Source organism: Canis aureus, chromosome 20 (assembly GCF_053574225.1).
Source record: "Canis aureus isolate CA01 chromosome 20, VMU_Caureus_v.1.0, whole genome shotgun sequence".
NCBI lineage: Eukaryota > Metazoa > Chordata > Mammalia > Carnivora > Canidae > Canis > Canis aureus.
The window spans coordinates 51,503,854-51,520,609 of record NC_135630.1 but is presented as its reverse complement, the minus strand read 5'-3'; positions in this window follow the sequence as shown (position 1 = coordinate 51,520,609).

Sequence of the window (16,756 nt, the reverse complement as noted above, 5' to 3'; positions counted from 1 at the left end):
TATTTCATCCAGAATAACAATAGCATCCCCACTTTGCCCTCCTGAGTTCATAACTAGTTGAAATGTAGACATGGATCAAACATCTAGAGATCAGACTTATATTTGCATTGATTGTTAGTTCAATTGATGGAAAATATAGTTTTGGATCAATGCGGGGAAAGTGGGCTAACTCTTCCAGATTTAGCAGATTGATCTACCCAATTTTTGACCCACCTGGATGACCACATGCTGCCCTGAAGGAACAAGCCTAATGCAACCTCTTCACAGGAAGGCAAATATAGAAAAGGACAGAATACAAGGGAATTAAATTTCTTCTGCCGAAATCATTAATCAAATAAGGCATTGCTCCTAGGGGCGGAATGAGTGAGGGCACAAATCAGCTGGAAATGTTTGCTCTATTATTTTTCCACTTGGGCAGTAGAGTAAAATTTTGCTCTCCTCCATACATATGGGAGGAGTAATAAATAAATGCCCTTCCCCCATACGTTTACTCAATACTTTGTATTTTCCTGTCTCCCTCTAGACTAGACTTAATTAGATTTGTCGTCAGTCAGGAACATGGCTGGACCTACCAGGGGAAGAGACCAGCAGTTGGCCAGATTACCCCACCATACCTAGGACTGTTCCTTTTGTTTGTTTTGTTTTGTATTTTGGGGAGAGCACTAGGGTTCAGTTTATCTTTAGTCACGAGGGAATTTTAAATTAGGTCATAGATCGGGGAGGAGCAAGACGGCGGAAGAGTAGGGTCCCCAAATCACCTGTCTCCACCAAATTACCTAGAAAACCTTCAAATCATCCTGAAAATCTATGAATTCGGCCTGAGATTTAAAGAGAGACCAGCTGGAATGCTACAGTGAGAAGAGTTCGCGCATCTATCAAGGTAGGAAGACGGGGAAAAAGAAATAAAGGAACAAAGGGCTCCAAGGGGGAGGGGCCCCGCGAGGAGCCGGGCTGAGGCCGGGGCGAGTGTCCCCAGGACAGGAGAGCCCCGTCCCGGAGGAGCAGGAGCTGCACCGACCTTCCCGGGGAAAGGGGCTCGCGGGGAGTTGGAGCAGGACCCAGGAGGGCGGGGATGCCCTCGGGTTCCCCGGGACAGTAACAGCAACTGCGCGCCCAGGAGAGTGCGCCGAGCTCCCTAAGGGCTGCAGCGCGCACGGCGGGACCCGGCGGGACCCGGAGCAGCTGAAGGGGCTCGGGGGCGGCTCCGCGGAGGGGGCTGCGGGGCCCCGGGAGCAGCTCGGAGGGGCTCGGGCAGAGGAAGAGGCTCCGTGCAGAGGGGCCTGCGCGGTTCCAGGAGCAGCTCGGAGGGGCTCGGGCGGCGGCTCCGCGGAGGGGGCTGCGCGGCCCGGGAGCGCGAATCCACCAGCGCAGGCTCCGGAGCACAGGGCGCCGGGACACAGCCCAGGATCCCGCCTCCCCCGGGACAGGCAGAGGCCGGGAGGGCCCAGGACAGCGAGGACGCTCCTGCCCCAGCTGAGCAGATCAGCGGCCCCGCCCCGAGCCTCCAGGCCCTGCAGACGGAGTTCCTGCCGGAGCTGAATCCAGGTTTCCAGAGCTGCCCCGCCACTGGGGCTGTTCCTCCTGCGGCCTCACGGGGTGAACAACCCCCACGGAGCCCTGCACCAGGAGGGGCACAGCAGCTCCCCCAACTGCTAACACCTGAAAATCAGCACAACAGGCCCCTCCCCCAGAAGATCAGCCAGACTGACAACTTCCAGGAGAAGCCAAGGGACTTAAAGTACACAGAATCAGAAGATACTCCCCGGTGGTTCTTTTTTTGTTTGTTTGTTTTTGTTTTTGTTTTTGTTTTTATTTTGTTTTGCTTTTTGATTTGTTTCCTTCCCCCACCCCCTTTTTTTTCTCCTTTCTTTTTCTTTCTCTTTTTCTTCTTTTTTTTTTTTTTCGTTTTTTTTTTCTTTTTCTTCCCTTTTTTTTTCCTCTTTCTCTTTTCTTTCCTTCTTTCTCTCCTCTCTTTTTCTCTTTTTCCCAATACAACTTGCTTTTGGCCACTCTGTACTGAGCAAAATGACTAGAAGGAAAACCTCACCTCAAAAGAAAGAATCAGAAACAGTCCTCTCTCCCACAGAGTTACAAAATCTGGATTACAATTCAATGTCAGAAAGCCAATTCAGAAGCACTATTATACAGCTACTGGTGGCTCTAGAAAAAAGTATAAAGGACTCAAGAGACTTCATGACTGCAGAATTTAGAGCTAATCAGGCAGAAATTAAAAATCAATTGAATGAGATGCAATCCAAACTAGAAGTCCTAACGACGAGGGTTAACGAGGTGGAAGAACGAGTGAGTGACCTAGAAGACAAGTTGATAGCAAAGAGGGAAACTGAGGAAAAAAGAGACAAACAATTAAAAGACCATGAAGATAGATTAAGGGAAATAAACGACAGCCTGAGGAAGAAAAACCTACGTTTAATTGGGGTTCCCGAGGGCGCCGAAAGGGACAGAGGGCCAGAATATGTATTTGAACAAATTCTAGCTGAAAACTTTCCTAATCTGGGAAGGGAAACAGGCATTCAGATCCAGGAAATAGAGAGATCCCCCCCTAAAATCAATAAAAACCGTTCAACACCTCAACATTTAATAGTTAAGCTTGCAAATTCCAAAGATAAGGAGAAGATCCTTAAAGCAGCAAGAGACAAGAAATCCCTGACTTTTATGGGGAGGAGTATTAGGGTAACAGCAGACCTCTCCACAGAGACCTGGCAGGCCAGAAAGGGCTGGCAGGATATATTCAGGGTCCTAAATGAGAAGAACATGCAACCAAGAATACTTTATCCAGCAAGGCTCTCATTCAAAATGGAAGGAGAGATAAAGAGCTTCCAAGACAGGCAGCAACTAAAAGAATATGTGACCTCCAAACCAGCTCTGCAAGAAATTTTAAGGGGGCCTCTTAAAATTCCCCTTTAAGAAGAAGTTCAGTGGAACAGTCCACAAAAACAAAGACTGAATAGATATCATGATGATACTAAACTCATATCTCTCAATAGTAACTCTGAATGTGAACGGGCTTAATGACCCCATCAAAAGGCGCAGGGTTTCAGACTGGATAAAAAAGCAGGACCCATCTATTTGCTGTCTACAAGAGACTCATTTTAGACAGAAGGACACCTACAGCCTGAAAATAAAAGGTTGGAGAACCATTTACCATTCGAATGGTCCTCAAAAGAAAGCAGGGGTAGCCATCCTTATATCAGATAAACTAAAATTTACCCCAAAGACTGTAGTGAGAGATGAAGAGGGACACTATATCATACTTAAAGGATCTATTCAACAAGAGGACTTAACAATCCTCAATATATATGCTCCGAATGTGGGAGCTGCCAAATATATCAATCAATTAATAACCAAAGTGAAGAAATACTTAGATAATAATACACTTATACTTGGTGACTTCAATCTAGCTCTTTCTATACTCGATAGGTCTTCTAAGCAAAACATCTCCAAAGAAACGAGAGCTTTAAATGATACACTGGACCAGATGGATTTCACAGATATCTACAGAACTTTACATGCAAACTCAACTGAATACACATTCTTCTCAAGCACACATGTAACTTTCTCCAGAATAGACCACATATTGGGTCACAAATCGGGTCTGAACCGATACCAAAAGATTGGGATTGTCCCCTGCATATTCTCGGACCATAATGCCTTGAAATTAGAACTAAATCACAACAAGAAGTTTGGAAGGACCTCAAACACATGGAGGTTAAGGACCATCCTGCTAAAAGATAAAAGGGTCAACCAGGAAATTAAGGAAGAATTAAAAAGATTCATGGAAACTAATGAGAAGGAAGATACAACCGTTCAAAATCTTTGGGATGCAGCAAAAGCAGTCCTAAGGGGGAAATACATCGCAATACAAGCATCCATTCAAAAACTGGAAAGAACTCAAATACAAAAGCTAACCTTACACATAAAGGAGCTAGAGAAAAAACAGCAAATAGATCCTACACCCAAGAGAAGAAGGGAGTTAATAAAGATTCGAGCAGAACTCAACGAAATCGAGACCAGAAGAACTGTGGAACAGATCAACAGAACCAGGAGTTGGTTCTTTGAAAGAATTAATAAGATAGATAAACCATTAGCCAGCCTTATTAAAAAGAAGAGAGAGAAGACTCAAATTAATAAAATCATGAATGAGAAAGGAGAGATCACTACCAACACCAAGGAAATACAAACGATTTTAAAAACATATTATGAACAGCTATACGCCAATAAATTAGGCAATCTAGAAGAAATGGACGCATTCCTGGAAAGCCACAAACTACCAAAACTGGAACAGGAAGAAATAGAAAACCTGAACAGGCCAATAACCAGGGAGGAAATTGAAGCAGTCATCAAAAACCTCCCAAGACACAAGAGTCCAGGGCCAGATGGCTTCCCAGGAGAATTTTATCAAACGTTTAAAGAAGAAATCATACCTATTCTCCTAAAGCTGTTTGGAAAGATAGAAAGAGATGGAGTACTTCCAAATTCGTTCTGTGAAGCCAGCATCACCTTAATTCCAAAGCCAGACAAAGACCCCGCCAAAAAGGAGAATTACAGACCAATATCCCTGATGAACATGGATGCAAAAATTCTCAACAAGATACTGGCCAATAGGATCCAACAGTACATTAAGAAAATTATTCACCATGACCAAGTAGGATTTATCCCTGGGACACAAGGCTGGTTCAACACCCGTAAAACAATCAATGTGATTCATCATATCAGCAAGAGAAAAACCAAGAACCATATGATCCTCTCATTGGATGCAGAGAAAGCATTTGACAAAATACAGCATCCATTCCTGATTAAAACTCTTCAGAGTGTAGGGATAGAGGGAACATTCCTCGACATCTTAAAAGCCATCTATGAAAAGCCCACAGCAAATATCATTCTCAATGGGGAAGCACTGGGAGCCTTTCCCCTAAGATCAGGAACAAGACAGGGATGTCCACTCTCACCACTGCTATTCAACATAGTACTGGAAGTCCTAGCCTCAGCAATCAGACAACAAAAAGATATTAAAGGCATTCAAATTGGCAAAGAAGAAGTCAAACTCTCTCTCTTCGCCGATGACATGATACTCTACATAGAAAACCCAAAAGTCTCCACCCCAAGATTGCTAGAACTCATACAGCAATTCGGTAGCGTGGCAGGATACAAAATCAATGCCCAGAAGTCAGTGGCATTTCTATACACTAACAATGAGACTGAAGAAAGAGAAATTAAGGAGTCAATCCCATTTACAATTGCACCCAAAAGCATAAGATACCTAGGAATAAACCTCACCAAAGATGTAAAGGATCTATACCCTCAAAACTATAGAACACTTCTGAAAGAAATTGAGGAAGACACAAAGAGATGGAAAAATATTCCATGCTCATGGATTGGCAGAATTAATATTGTGAAAATGTCAATGTTACCCAGGGCAATATACACGTTTAATGCAATCCCTATCAAAATACCATGGACTTTCTTCAGAGAGTTAGAACAAATTATTTTAAGATTTGTGTGGAATCAGAAAAGACCCCGAATAGCCAGGGGAATTTTAAAAAAGAAAACCATATCTGGGGGCATCACAATGCCAGATTTCAGGTTGTACTACAAAGCTGTGGTCATCAAGACAGTGTGGTACTGGCACAAAAACAGACACATAGATCAGTGGAACAGAATAGAGAATCCAGAAGTGGACCCTGAACTTTATGGTCAACTAATATTCGATAAAGGAGGAAAGACTATCCATTGGAAGAAAGACAGTCTCTTCAATAAATGGTGCTGGGAAAATTGGACATCCACATGCAGAAGAATGAAACTAGACCACTCTCTTGCACCATACACAAAGATAAACTCAAAATGGATGAAAGATCTAAATGTGAGACAAGATTCCATCAAAATCCTAGAGAAGAACACAGGCAACACCCTTTTTGAACTCGGCCATAGTAACTTCTTGCAAGATACATCCACAAAGGCAAAAGAAACAAAAGCAAAAATGAACTATTGGGACTTCATCAAGATAAGAAGCTTTTGCACAGCAAAGGATACAGTCAACAAAACTCAAAGACAACCTACAGAATGGGAGAAGATATTTGCAAATGACATATCAGATAAAGGGCTAGTTTCCAAGATCTATAAAGAACTTATTAAACTCAACACCAAAGAAACAAACAATCCAATCATGAAATGGGCAAAAGACATGAACAGAAATCTCACAGAGGAAGACATAGACATGGCCAACATGCATATGAGAAAATGCTCTGCATCACTTGCCATCAGGGAAATACAAATCAAAACTACAATGAGATACCACCTCACACCAGTGAGAATGGGGAAAATTAACAAGGCAGGAAACAACAAATGTTGGAGAGGATGCGGAGAAAAGGGAACCCTCCTACACTGTTGGTGGGAATGTGAACTGGTGCAGCCACTCTGGAAAACTGTGTGGAGGTTCCTCAAACAGTTAAAAATATACCTGCCCTACGACCCAGCAATTGCACTGTTGGGGATTTACCCCAAAGATACAAATGCAATGAAACGCCGGGACACCTGCACACCGATGTTTCTAGCAGCAATGGCCACTATAGCCAAACTGTGGAAGGAGCCTCGGTGTCCAACGAAAGATGAATGGATAAAGAAGATGTGGTTTATGTATACAATGGAATATTACTCAGCTATTAGAAATGACAAATACCCACCATTTGCTTCAACGTGGATGGAACTGGAGGGTATTATGCTGAGTGAAGTAAGTCAGTCGGAGAAGGACAAACATTATATGTTCTCATTCATTTGGGGAATATAAATAATAGTGAAAGGGAAAATAAGGGAAGGGAGAAGAAATGTGTGGGAAATATCAGAAAGGGAGACAGAACGTAAAGACTGCTAACTCTGGGAAACGAACTAGGGGTGGTAGAAGGGGAGGGTGGCGGGGGGTGGGAGTGAATGGGTGACGGGCACTGGGTGTTATTCTGTATGTTAGTAAATTGAACACCAATAAAAAAATAAATAAATAAATAAATAAATAAATTAGGTCATAAAATAATATATTTAACTCCAAGACCAAAATAGTATCCTTTGTTCTAAGTCTCCTCTCAAACCGTGTCCAGGCACCTGTGCATCAGAACTCAACAGAGATCATGCAACATGGATGCCAACTCCAGAGGGATTCCTATGATTTGAATTAAATTGTGAGAAAGGAATTAAAAGCCCGAAATGTAATAATCTCCATTCCCTAGTAAGTGAAAGTAAAGTATGATCAATGTTCAAAGTAATTAATTACAGATAAAAAAAAATAAAGTCTGAAAAAAAATCTCCTCTCTCTTAGCCAGAACAGAATTTTTATATTTTATTTTTGAAATTTGGCTATATTGGGGGGTCCTTTCAGCAGCAACAACCTAGGCTACTTTTAAAAGCTCTGGATACGGTTTCTTTAGCACTTTCAAAATTTGAATTAATCCAATGCAAATTCATGTTCTTTAATTTTTAGAGTATTAACAATGTTAACCCTTGTCATTGGATTCACAAATGCACACCACAAACTCCCATCATACATTTTAGAAAGGCAAGTGACTTTCTAGTTGCTAAAGTCTTGTTGGAGGCAAAAATGATTGTTCCCAGAACTCGGTTCTCCACATAAACCAGGAAACTGATGCTCTTGGTGCTAAAAAACCACAGAAGAGGCTCAGCAATCTCTGCGGGGAAAAAGCAAACTCTTCTGGGTCACAACCTCATTGTTCAGCCTATCACAGTTGTCCATAGATTGTGAATTGTGAACTAAAACTCAGTGGGGAAGAAATTTCTCATCAGACTGTGACACGACATATACCTTATTTAAAGTTTCCTTGGAGGAAAGCTTATCTGTGTCTATTGTACTTGCTCTGTGTGTGTAGCTGCTGGGACATTTCTGACTTTCTGCAAATTTGAGACAGTAATTTGACAACCTTAGTTAGCAGAACTTACTTGCCATGCTCTCCTCCCTATTTAACATATTCAAAATCTCTTATGACCCATTTTCCTGTTGGTTCTATATATCTGGTGCCCAAGGCTGTGCTGAGTCGCTTCAGGCTCCTCACTGAGGTCCTGCCCTTCATTTTCCATTTTATTGCATTGATTCTCATGCATTTTTTTCATACATAATAATAACTAAAACACCTCCCCCCTTTTCTTATCGCATCTTTAGCAGCAGTAGACCCAGGCACATCTTAGATATTCTTTACCTTATTTCAGGCTTGTCCTACAACATTACAACCTTTCTTTTAAGAGACAAAAAATTAACCTTCTTCTTCCTGATATTTTAATCATCCCCACATTGCTTCTGTTCTGAGAGCTGCCCTGAAATATATTTTTAAAACCAATCTAGCTGCCATTTACATTCCAGCAAACTTGTTTGATTAGAGACTGAGATTTCCAAACACAGGCTTCTGTAATTGCTTTATTTACTTTCAAGTGTGGAATAATTTCATTCAACTATTTCCTTTCTCAATCAAAGAAAACTGAGTATTCTCAGAGAATCTCTCAGTATTTCTGGGATTACTCAGTATCCTTTGTCTTCTCTGTATTTTTATTCTCACAACTCTGAGTATTTTAAAGTCAATGGTCTTTAAAATGGGATGTGTGAACCCCTGAAGCTACACGGAAATCTTCCCAGGGGCATAGTTTCTGGATCCTCAACTTTCATGTATTCTTTTCCCTAGTGAGTTCAAAGTAGTCCTCCCACTTTACAAGAGGGAGAGGATTCTCATCCTGAATTTTGCAGTTATACTCTGTTCTGGAAACAAAAATGAGAGATCCTAACCATGAGACAATTAAAACAATATTTGTTTGGAGAAAATCTTTAATGATGATTCAAAATAAATCTGTATTAGCAATAAAAAAATTCAGTATCTTTTACATAATGCATTACTTAGAAATGGGGAGATATTAGAAATATTATAGATATTAGATTTTAGAAATGGGGAGATTTGTGGAGATATTCCAAATCGTATGTTTTACATAGTGTGCATGGTAAAGTTGATGGCAGTTTTCATTCAGAGACTTCATGAATTCTATGGTCCGTATATAGCTTTCCCTTGCAAAAAACTGATAAGATCAAAGCAAAGACAACATTGGTTTAAAAAATTATGACTGTAAAAGTGATTTTTATGGTCTTTAATTATACAAATTATTTTCAGTTATTTTAATGCTTGGTCACAGGGCTGGCTATTTGCCAGAAACTTCTAACAGAAGAAACAGTACAGCTTATGATAGTGACTATTTTAAATAAAATCAGAACATTTTAAAGGACCATTAAATATTCCAAGTTATATTTGAGAAAATTCACAGACAGACATTTTTGTATGATTCCACCAGATTCGGTGAATATGTTATAATCAGGTATTTTAAATCTATCCTATCAAATCATATCATGAAATGCTCATTATATTTATAATCATATTATCATTTTTATCATATAAAATACTTAACAAAAACTAAGAGCATATGTTAGTCTTAAACTGCATACATCTTTTTAAAAAAGAGCATAGATCTTTTTTCATTAAATACATACAAACAGTTTGGTTTTGATATCTTAATGGGGTTATTTATGTGTTGGTTCTTATTTTTTTTTTAACACAATTCTTATTTATTACTTATAAAAGTTGAACCTCAGAAGTCAACACAGTTATGCACTGACATTTACCCAATAAACACAGTGCCTATTATAATCTTCTTTTCAGAAAAAAAAATTTATATATATATTTTATCTATACATTACTATCTAAAAAATTAAATTATAAGAAACAGAATATTGGATTGTTGTTTTTCAACTGATTATGAAAAAAGTCTAAATTAATTATTATAGACGCTCTTCATTTTAATCTTGATTTAGCTAATTTTAGCAATGTATGTCACAAATTGGATCCTATAATTTATATATCATTTTATACTTTCCTAAATCATATTAACACATTACTTATGTCAGAAATTAATATTAGATTTTTATAATAAAAATTAATTCCAATTGGTTGATAAGCTTGATAATGATAATGGTTAGTTTTGATAATTAAGATAGGTGAGATTCATGTTCAATAAATGAGATGACCCAAATCTGTGGTATTAGTGTCGTGATAAAAATACACTTTGAGAAATAATAAAATAATTTATTATGTATTTTTTTGGCAAAATGTGTTGAAATGAAACTTAGCTTTAACAACTTTGAAATATAATCGATTGACAAGGTTCTCAAAGCAAAAGAAAAAAAACTAAATGAATAGATCAACTAAGTAGGATAATTGTTATTTGATAAACTATTTTAATGCCTCATTAGTATATTTTTCAGTGATTTAGTATATATCTTTCAAGACAGGTTACCTAGACATTTTTGCAAGTGATGGCATTTTTTTTCCTGTTTCTGTAAAATTAAAGGTGTAAGTAATTAATTCGCCAGATGATATATCATTAATAATGATAATCATAGATGATTATGTGAATTTGGTATGCATCTCATAAAAGAATTGAGTGTTACCACTAAACAAAATTTAGCTACTTTGGTAAGTTAAGGTCCAGGCCTGTAGATTTGACTGAGAAGTTCAATTAAAGTAGCTGAAAATTATTCCATTCACTAATGCCTGAAAGGCTTATGTAAGAACTTTAACTTATATAAGAGTCTTTTAACTAAGACTTTAAGACTCCATTCTGTGTAATTTAATATTGGCCTATTTTGGCATGTGTAAGAATCAAGTGAAGGTCAGTTGAATACATCCACCTCTTCTCACCTTATTAGGATATAGTCTTACTAAGGCCAGTTTGTATTTATTAAAAAATGGCCTTGGATCTAAAATGATAGTCACTCACTAGTAGACAAAAATTCTGTAGGCTTCTGTGACTCACTGAAACAATCTCATGTCAGCTGCACTAATTTACATGAACATCTAAAGCAACCCCCATGATTTTTCCATAAACTGATGTCCACTTGTTTTGATTACCAGGAGCCAGGCTTTGTTTATTTCTCAAGGTCCTAGACAAAGACCAAGTTGCTTTGGTTTTAGAACACTAATAAATAAACTTCTTTTTTCTTTCCCGAATTTAAGTGACAATTTATAGGAGGTCAATAGAATTCAAAATGCAGCTGCAATATTAATAAAGCTGACTCAAGAGCATGTCTTTATATCTGTAGTGAGAAGAACTTGCTATCACCATGCATTGCTCTGTAGTCTAAATACTAGAACAACCCACTCTTAGCACTAAACAAAAATTGTCTCATATCTGAGATGGAAAAAAAGAGAGAGAACGAGTCTTCAGTATTTTCAGATTTTTAATAGATAAATTCCATTAGTGATAAGTATGGACATACTCATGCCATTGGCAATCAGATTCTTACTTATCTTTGAGGAAGTAAATATTAGGGAAAGAAAACAGATGTACTACTCTAGCAGAAATCCCTCCCCATGAAATCATTTCCAAACACCATTAATACGGAGAATACATCTCTGGTAGCGTGATGGTTAATTTTGTGTGTCACCCTGATTAGGCCATGATTCCCAATTTTGGGTCAAACATCAGCCTGGAAGTGGCTGTAAAGGATTTTTTAGATGCTATTAATATTTAAATTGGTAGAGTTTCAATAAGGCATATAACCCTCCATAATGTAGGTCAGCCTCACCAAACCGGTTGAAGGTCTTGAGAGAAAAGACTGAAGTCCCCTGAGGAAGACAGTTCTGTCTATGGACTGGCTGCCTTTGGACTAGAGATTCAATATCAACTATTCCTGGTGCCAGTCAACAGCTTGCTCTGAAGATTTTGGACTTGCCAACCCCTACAAACATGTAAGCCAATTCCTATGTACTTACATATACATATATAGACACACATACACACATATATGTGTATATTTATATACAGAGATATTGTAGGTTCAGTTCCAAATTACCACAAACAAATATTACTTTTTTTTTTAAGATTTTATTTATTTATTCATGGGAGACACAGAGAAAGAGAGGCAGAGGGAGAAACACGTTCCCTGCAGGAAGCCTGACATGGGACTCGATCCTGGGTCTCCAGGATCACGTCCTGGGCCGAAGGCAGTGCTAAACCGGGGAGCCACCAGGGCTGCCCACAAACAAATATTACCACAAACCAAAGACTTTTATGTTTTGTTAAACCACATGAAACAACCTCTCCAGCTTTAAACTTTTCCTCTGCAGCTTCCTCACCTCTCTCAGCCTTCACAGAATTGAAGAGTCTTTTTCTGGTTTAGCCTTTGGCTTAAGATCATGCTGTGGCTGGTTTGATCTTCTAACCAGACCACTAAGACTCTCTCCATATCAGCAGTGAGACTTATCCTTCATATGTTCACTGGAGTAGTACTATTTTTTTAAAGATTTTTTTTTTTAATTTTTAAATAATCTCTATACTCAATGTGGGGCTCAAACCTACAACCCAGAGATCAAACATCATATGCTCCATTGACTGAGCCAACCAGGTGCCCCTGGAGTAGTAGTTTTAATTTTCTTTAAGAACTTATATTTAAAAAAAAAAAAAAAAAGAACTTTTTCTTTATATTTGCAATTTGGCTGACTGTTGAGCACAAGAGGCCTAGCTTTCAGCCTATCTAAGCTTTCAACATGTCTTCCTCACTAAGCTTAATAATTTTGAGTTTTCGATTTAAAGTGAGAGGCGTGCAACTCTTCCTTTTAATTGAACACTAAGAGACCTTTTCGGGGTTATTAACTGGCTTAATTTCAATATTATTGTGTCTTAGGGAATAGAGAGGCCCAAGGAGGGAGAGAGATGGGGGAATGGTTGGTCAGTGGAACAGTCAGAACAACACAAAACGTTTATGGATTAAGTTCACTGTCCATATGGGCATGGTTCTTGGCACCCCAAAACAACTGCAAAATACAATAGTAACATCAAAGATCATTGATCAGAGGTTGTCATAACAAATATAATATTAATGAAAAGTTGGAAATATTGTGAGAATTACCAAAATGTGAGAGACATCAAGTGAGCAAATGCTGTTGGAAAAATGGTTCCAGTAGATGTGCTCAACACTGGATTACCACAAACCTTCAATTTGTTAAAAATAGAGCAATTGTGAAGTGCAATAAAATGAGGTATGCCTGTACACATACATGCAGACATATCCTACTCGTTCTGTTTCTGTGGAGAACTTTGACTGAAACACCTAGTACAACTATCTTGTGAATATGACACTAGACTTTGGAAGAATTTCTCTTCTTTATTGGAAAATAGTATTGAAAGTCCTGTGTCTTTGTGATGGTTGCCATAACTTCAGATGATAGCTCCATATTGCAAAATGTCATACTAATGATAACACACTGATATACGTGAGGGGAAAAAACTCTGAGTGTTCCAAAATAATCTATATTTTCTTAGCTTTAGTATCCATCAAATAGAATTACTCTTATTTCTATATTTGTTTTCCCCATTGATTATGATCTCCTGAAGGTCAAAACTTATTCCTTCCTTAATAGATTTTATTTTTTTAATTTTTAAAAACTTTTTGAAAGAGAGAGAGGAGGGAGGAGGGGCAGAGGGAGAAAGAGAATCTCAAGCAGGCTCCATGTGGAGGCTGAGGAGAGGCTCAATCTCATGATCCTGAGATCATGACCTGAACCCAAACCGAGAGTTGGATGCTTAACCAACTGAGCGATTCAGGCACTCCTAAACCTTGTTTCTTTATTCTGTATCCCTGAGGGATAATAGGCACTGAATAGTTTATAATACAAATGAATTAAAAGGCAACAGTCTAGAATACTGAAACATCAAACAATGTAATTTATTTATTTTCCTAGGAAATGCACAAAATTCAGAACTCTCATATGTTTAGTGACAGTGTAAACAGCACTATTTTGCAAATAATGATAGTTCTTCATCAGGGGTAAAGTCTGTTGAAGTAAATGAAGGTTGAGACACTTATGATGAACAAGAACAGTCCCATAAAAAGACTTTTAAAACTAGAAGCTAACTGTGATGTTTTAAAATTTTAGGTTATTCCAAAGCAAACGTGCCATAGATGACAGATTTGCTCTGATTGGCATTTTGATAAAGTATGTCTGAGTAGGCTTTCACTCCTCTCTCTCTCCCTCCCCCCTTCCTTTCTTTCTCTCTTCCTTCCTTCCCTCTTTCCCTTATTCTTTCCATGCCTTTTACCAATATTTCTTTCCCTGTAATTTAAAGTTGTTTATGCCAAATATTCCTATTTAGATAGATTTTCATTAATTGAACTGTTTAGTTCAATGACCTTTACCTATGTTACTAAAAACATGGTCTCTAAATTAAAATCTTAATGGACCTCATAATCATATGAATTGAAAATAAGTATTATCTTCAAGCAGATTGGGCTATTTAAGAGTTACTGTGCCTACATATATTTAGTCTCCAGATTTTGTAATTGTACATTATTGAGTTGAAAACAGTTTTTCTACCACTTTGAAACATTTCTTGGACTTCTGTCATCATCATTAGGTGGTTGTGGTTGACCGTACAATGCCCTTTTAGATGTCATTGTTTAAGGAACATGTAATTTCGCTGGAACAGTATCTTTGAATACTAGACTTTAAAAGTCAATAGTGTTCTTCCTGTGACCTACTTTTAAGATAACGATGTGACACATGGGAAACATACATTGATAAATGAGGACCTTTGTTGAACATTAGAACAAAAAGAACTAAATTGGGTCTCCAGATATTAATTATTCTCAGAGATGCAGTCCATCTTAGTGATCTCCAAATTGAGAGACAATTTTACACTTTAAGATGATTGAGCATAGAAACATTTTAGACCTGGAGCGCAGTAAGCAATATTACAAATGGGTTGAGAAGAAGAAGGAAAAAAAAAACCCCACTTATGAACACATTTATAAATTAAGTTGAGAATGGTAATATTCTCTGCCCTGAGACATTTTGGCTAAGCAAAGCTATCTAATTCAAAATCTGAAAAGAAAGGATAATTTTACCATCTTCTGCTCAGTCTAAGGATACCCTAGGGGCACTTGCTTTGTAAAACAGATCAAAGCACTTTTATAAACAGATGTAGCTTCATCAAAGTCAACATAAACGATTTGGATTAATGCTCACCATAGGTAAAATAACAAGCAGATGTGTCCTTTGCCTTTTTATTTTTGCATAATGTTAGTTTATTTTGATCTTATGTGTAAAAGTATATATAATCAATTTACCTTGCCAAATGGATAAGATTTATGTTGATTATTGTAGTCCAGGCTTATTAGATGATCAGATTAAATAATGTATATGAAAAAAGTTTGGGAAAATACAATGCATAATACGAATGGAATTGATTATTATGATTATAATCATCATAAGTAGGGAGAGTAACTGCTGTGAACATTTTAAAATATGCTTCCAACTAGGATAATAGTTAGTCTGTCAGTCAATTGCATTTATTTTACGAGTACACACACAGAATTCTCTACTATACCAACTGGTGAGATAGAAACAAAGGCGACTCCATGATAGGTGATTTCTGAAGTCTTCACAAGGTAGACAGAGCACATGATCATCTTAAGTGAATATGTGAAAGGTAACATATGCACATCACATACCAAATGCCAAGCATATAAATTATGTCAAGGTCACTACAGAGTATCTACTCTTGGGGGAATCCCTGGGTGGCTCAGCGGTTTAGTGCCTGCCTTTGGCCTAGGGCATGATCCTGGGGTCTTGGGATTGAGTCCCACGTCGGGCTCCCTGCACGGAGCCTTCTTCTCCCTCTGCCTGTGTCTCTGCCTCTCTCTCTCTCTCTCTCTCTCTCTCTCTCTGTGTGTGTGTGTGTGTGTGTGTCTCTCTCATGAATAAGTAAATAAAATCTTAAAAAAAAAGGATATTTATTCTTGGATAACAGTAAGAAAAACAAATGCAACCAAATCACTGCAATAAAATAGCTAAGAGGAATAATATAGGTTTATGTGTAACACAGACTGAACAGTTTTGCACAGTGGTGGCAATTTAGCAATTTAACCTCAAATCTGATTGAAAGACATGTTTTATTTGGCCAATATACTTCTCATTTCCTTCCTTTCTGCCCGTCTTCCCTCCCTCCCTGTGTCCATCCCTTTCTCACCCCCTCCCATCCTCTTCTTCTCTCTCTCCTTCCCTTCCTTCCTTCTGACAGAAGATGTGGAAGCCCTTTATACAGAGAATTATAAATCTGTATTGAGGGTTACAAGTCTTCAATAAATAAAATGTGTGCCGTTGGCTCTGAGATTTTACTTTACCCCACTTAGAACCTGCCAAATTACTTTGACACTATTTCATAGATTCTGGCAGAAGGCACAAGGCTCCTGAGTTAGAGATCAAAGTAGTACAGCTAAGGAAGCAGCATGAATATTGCCATCCTTGCTTTGGTCCCTTTGCCCTCATCACCCAAGATCACAGAGAGATGACAGGCCCAGGTAGATGCCTGCACACACAGTGGGCTGAATTATAGAAGAAAACTGAGTTTAGGGATCCACTGCTTTCACTGCAGGCAGTAAGCAAGACTTTTTTGTTTGATTTTGCATTTCGGGTTGAGAGAAGGCATTATCTCTTTTCTGAAAGCTACCAGCTACATAACTAACACTGAGAAATGACCTGTTCCAGTCCAGTGGAAAGCAGTCAGTTGCCTTGCATTCTTGTCACATCCACAAAATATGTAGCTGGAATACAAGAGGCCCAAGGAGGACTGCCTTCCCAACATGTGTCACGTTCATAAATGGTATATATTAGTATGATATATAATAACAGAACATATACATCAC